Raw genomic sequence first — 6,000 nt, 5'->3', positions numbered from 1 at the left:
AGCATTTTAAGTGATAATGTGTGGAGAAATAAACGAGAGACAATGATTTCTAGTTTATACGGGACACGGTCGAGTGACGAGACAATTCTCTTTGCTCATATGTAATAACGTAGATAAAGTTTACCTTATATCTTCAATATGATGAAAAACTTGTTTGTTGCTTGTTCAATTCATTTTAGTAAATTTTCTTGAAAACTATACGACCATTTTATAATCACATATTCTAAAATAGCATATCATTATCAATCTTTGTTAATTTCCAATAGTATATGTTGCGACGGTCTTTAGCGCTTGGGCAGCGACTTGAAATAAAATAATGTGGCAACTAATATATAATTGAGTATTCCAAATTGTATTGCTAATATGTATAAATTTTAGCTATATTTACCCATAAGAGACAATTGTGTAAGAAAAATTGTAAAAATTATAAAACGCTGTCGTGCCTCGCAGCTGGGAGAAGAAATATCCGTATCAAATAGCGGCAACCATCTCCTAACTGTCTGCGTTTAGTTTAAGCGAAACATAAATATTGTAAAAAAAAAACACTATCGATACAAATTAGAATTAATAAAAGAAAATATGTTGGACGCGGACTGTAACCAGCGTGTTCCGGCGATCTCCATGTGTATGAACCTTATGGACCCAATGCCCATTTGTTCCTTTGCTATACGGCCTGCTTTCTGCTACTTGAGTTTGCCAAACCTTTGGCCTTTGTCGATATCCATTGTTTGAAAGCTCAAGACGAGAAGATTGTGCCCATTGCGACATAAATCCGGGGGACTCCCAAACTTGTACACCTATCCCCCGATTTACACGGTACTTTTTTTACACATTTTCGCTTTTACACGGTTTTCCAAATAAGTTTTTTTTTCCTTTTAATAACCGATTTTATTACCATCTGTCATAATGTAAATATTTCTGATTCAAACATCTAATCGGCACAAATAACTTCGAGTAATGAAAGTGAATTCGAAACTTCGATCCGAAAAAAAGAATGAGAGTAATTTCTTTTTTGTTCTTCTGTTTAATGTGTTGTAATTAAATAAAAAAAAAAAAAATTTTCAGTAATATATTAAATATTTTAACTTGTCAATGCATTTTTTATACCTCTGTACACCTAAAATTATTGACAAAAAAAAGTCACAACCATTAAATAGCAGAATCATGCATTTTCAGCAAGCTTTTTGATTTACACGGTTTTGACTTGAAAATTTTAAATTTTCCATTTACACGTTTTTCTCAGGAACGTATCTACCGTGTAAATCGGGGTATAGGTGTACACATATTTCCAATAACTATTTATACATAACGGAAATAATAATGCGAAAGTTAAAACTGTAAATTGATAATAACAGTAGCAAAATATTTTTAAAGTGAGACTAAAATGTTGCCATATATCAGATAACGTACAGCTAAACCTTGCAATTTAAAACTTGCAAAACATCACAAAAATTCTACACTACCAACGCTGGTAATTAAATTCGGTTAAAAATCCAAAAATATACCGTACGCAATAAATTAAGAACTCACTGTATGTCTGTACACTACGAGGCAATTATATAGTGATAGTTTTATTTTTATTTATATATACATCTGGCGTGTGTCACTGTGTATAATTGGATGGCGTGCCCACATACCGTTACGAAAATTTTGGAAGACTGTCCGTGTTATTTTTGTTATTTAAGTTTTAACGAAATGTTGAATTAATGAAAGTAATTGGTACTGATCTACAATCGTGCAACAGATTTAAAAAGTTTATCAAGTCAAAACTAGTAAATATTATTTATGTACACTACCGCCATCTATAATACTATACCGCCAAATGACAGATATCTTTTATATTGCTTATATTTATTATCATTTCTTCGCTACGCTAATACCTTATTTATTTATTTTTATGTGCATGGTTAAAAATAATTTCTAACTTGTTATTTACCCAGATTGTTTATTGCTAAAATTTAATCTCTCTATATTTACTTCTTTACATATTCAATTCCTTTTCTATGTTTGTCTTAAATTATCTACATGTAAAATGTGTTTATGACTTCTATTTGCAGCAAATAAGTTACTAATTCGACCCACGCCACGTCTCGTGGTCGCCAGCCTAAAACTTTTCTGCCTCAACGGCTGACATTATTAACAAAATTATTTTCATTTACATTATTTACGAAATACAGAAAACAGGATAAAACAAGCCAAATTTACAGAATAAATTATCAAATTAATCTCCCTGTGCTGACGTGTTCGAAGTTCAAATCGTAGTAAATCAAATTATTAGTAGCCACTATGTATATGATAACATTATAAGCGCACAATTATATAATGCTGGCTGGTTCCCACAAGATGGCGTCACTAAGCGACGTGCCCGGAACTCGTATATGGACAAGACCGACAGAAGAAATCGAGTGAACATTGTAACATTCCGTCGGAAGGTACGTCCTTCCGAGTTTCACTTGAGAACTTAAAGCATTTAACTTGAAATGTGGGAACGGGAAGCAAACAATTATACGTTTATATGTCCTTTTCATACTTAAATCTATTCATATAACTTAGACCACGGATATAGTGTTTTATTGATTGTAGAAATAAATGAGAGAGAATGACTCTGTGTTTGGCACTAATCGGTGTAACATAACTCCTGAAGATGCCCCGTGGAGGGGTGAAACACGTGTTGAGTAATTTGGTGGTGGCGGTTGTGTGATTCGCATTGTTTGCCGCATACGCATTTATCAGCGGGCTGGCGGGCGGTGCATTTCATTGCACGACTACTACTGCATGTGCGGAAGTGGCTAAATATTGGTCCTTTTCTTACTTAACAGTTTTTATTTTACCAAAACGTGTAGAAATTGTTTTGTTGATTAATATACATGGTTGAAAATATAAAGTATACATAAAACATTGTTTAATTTTGCTCGGGCTCTTCTCGACAGATCAGCATTTCGAGTCAATAGTATCTTACACTACCCGGCGATAAATATTGCACATCGACCTTTGGAAAGAGACAAGCCGAAATTAGTCGATTGTCTCTTTCGATCGATGTGCAATATTTATCGCCGGGTATAGTACTACATTTAATGTTAAATAACTGACGATTCAAAAGTGTGTGAATATATCTACTTAAATAAAAATATTTTATAGTTTAATTCGAATTATGTTCCAGGACAAATTTTTCTAATAAAACATCATACAAACTGAATGAAAATGTCGTAAGAAAACTGAATATTCCATACCAATGTATAATGATTCGTTGTTTACCTTCCATGCTCTATATTTTATAGGGCAATATCACCACTGCAAGGTTTAGGTCTTCCCCAAATGTCGCTGGAGTGACCGAACTTGCGCTGCCCAGGTGGCTCCCGCGAACTTGTTTATGACGTCAGTCTACCAACAGGCCTATCCACGCCGTAGACACGGTTTGATATGAATCTTACTTTCACAATAATTACTATCTACTTAATGTGAATACGGCTTGCGCGAGTTACACTGCTGAACTATTTTATTTCTTTTAAACTGTCATAAATTCATATAATTAATTACGTTTTTGAATTATGATTTGGTTTAATTATTTTCACATTATTTCGTAGTCAATTTTTCAAAAGAAGCGTGTGCGTATAAAAGATTTTTTTATATAGGACTCTAATTGCTGCCCAAATGACATTTGCAGATTTAGCGGGTATGAGGTATCAGCGCAATGTGTGTCTGACCTAAGACCTGTTCTAAGGTAGCAAAGCTCAAAGGTTCCCGAAGACGCCTCGATTCAGGCATATTACTATTTTACCTGATTGGGAGGCCGCCGCGCCTTTAGATCGATTCGGTGCAAATTCCTTGGAGTGACTAAACTCAAGGGCCCCCACATGGGAACCTCGGCGTCGGATAATACCAGCTTAGACGAGGCTTACATGAGGGCGCCCCAGTGGGCAGAACCTCGGCATGGCCGGTTTTTATTGTCTGGCTAATATTACTTCGGAACTGGTAGAAGTTGCAAAAGAAACTCCAGCAACCCTTTTATCTAGTATAATCGAGGTTATAAACGACAAAGAATCTAAATTTGTTCAACATCTCAGCGATTCAAATATTAATTCGTTACATAATATCGTAATCAACAAAACATACTAGTTGTTGGCAAAAGAATTGACTTCAAGAGCTCTGGGTGCTTAAAGTTGTAAGTCGGAAGATTTATCTTATGTGCGATCACGTTGTATTTACAGTTCGACCTTTGGAAAGAGACAATCGGCTAATTTCGGGTTCGTAGAGCGTTATCTCTGTCCCACACTACCTATGTGTCGTTTTGTCAGTCGTATTTCGTGCGGTCGATGTGCAATATTTATCGCCCGGTACTATAGTAAGTTTTATACTGTGTCAGCTACAAAGGATACAACCATTATTCATATGGCAATTTGTAAGGTAATTTTTAACTTATATATACTACTGGTTTAATTCGGTGGATGTGAGTAGTGACGAGACTCGATTTAATTCGCAACGAATACGTTCGCGATATTCTCGGTGTACGTGACATCGCCGATAAGCTTCAAGAAAGCAGTCCACGTTGGTTTGAACACGTAAATAATATATCCCAGAGTACGTAGACAACGTCGTATTCAATCTTAACATAACAGGTTCCAGACCCAGAGAGCGATGAACACTAGATGGATGAATGTGGTCAAAAGAGACATGCGGTTCTGCAATGTTTCCGAAAATGAAACGTCGGATAGCGCTAAGTGGAAGCGAAAGAAGGCAGACCACATCATTAGATGTGAATAATAAATGTCAAGGAGAGAGAGAGAGAGAGAAAGAGAGAAGAGAAAAGAGCATATCAGGTTCCAGACCCAGAGAGCGATTGAACACCAGATGGATGGATGTGGCCAAAAAAGACAAGCGGTTCTGTAATGTTTCCGAAAATGAAACGTCAGATAGAGCGAAGTGGAAGCGAAAGAAGAAGGCAGACCCCATCATCAGATGGCAATAATAAATGTCAAGGAGAGAGAGAGAGAGAGTACTAGCATAACTAAATATACAAACATGTAACTAAATATATAATAAAAGCTTTATAACACCCATTCTTAGGGGGCGATCGCCCGTTCCCTAATCGCGAATGGCATGGGCGAACCGAGGTTGGATCCGGATCCATCCTTGCCTCGCCTGTGGTCCACGCTACCGTCCCAAGCCGCATACACAACATCAACACTACACAGCTCTACTCGGGTAGAGCGGTTTACTACGTGCGAACGTCATCGTACAACTGGAACGCGTCTGTCCAGCTTCTGTTTTTTAAAGTTCACGAACCCTTCCACTCCGTAAACTCAGTTCCGATGAAGCTGTAAAAGCCCCTGCACTAACAGCATCAACTTCAACCGAAACCAAGCAAAGTAATAAAGCTGGCATCGCACCTTCTCTTTAAAAGAAGCTTAATTTTTATTTATAACGTTACAAATAGCATTTTACAACGAATAAAAGATTGTTCATAGAACTATACACTACGATTCCAACCCATGACGCCTATGGTGTGAAGATCTCGAAGATTACTTAAGTGTTACAAGTAGTAAGTTAAATATAATACTTAAAGTCATTTGTGACAGTAGTAAAATTTAGTACTAGATCGCGTGGATTTCCGTGCGCTGTGTTTCCGTTTTCCTTCCGCTTCGATAAGATATAAACGTAACACCTGTACTCGGGGATTTCCCGTGATTACTTGCGACCGAACGTAATTAATTCGCTATTCAACTGTAATAAAAACCATCATCTTCATCATTTCGACATAGACCTCACCGAGATTTCTTATAGGATAATTTGGAAACAGTCTGCTTCCAGGGTTTATCAACCTTGTAATTGGAAGTCATATCTTGCACTTTCACTTCCAAAGTCCTAGTATCCTTCCACTCTGTGTCCTGTGGTCTACCTACTGCTACTTCAAGTTGCAATTCCACTGGACTATATTAGTTACTTTAGCTTGGACTACAGCTATCATGTAAATTTTCAAATAAGAAGATTTTTTTGTCACCA

The sequence above is a fragment of the Battus philenor genome, unplaced genomic scaffold, assembly GCF_028537555.1.
Source record: "Battus philenor isolate CCGP_79_NKW_IND1 unplaced genomic scaffold, ilBatPhil1.0.hap1 SCAF_3, whole genome shotgun sequence".
Classification (NCBI taxonomy): Eukaryota; Metazoa; Arthropoda; class Insecta; order Lepidoptera; family Papilionidae; genus Battus; species Battus philenor.
This window is presented reverse-complemented; position numbering follows the sequence as displayed.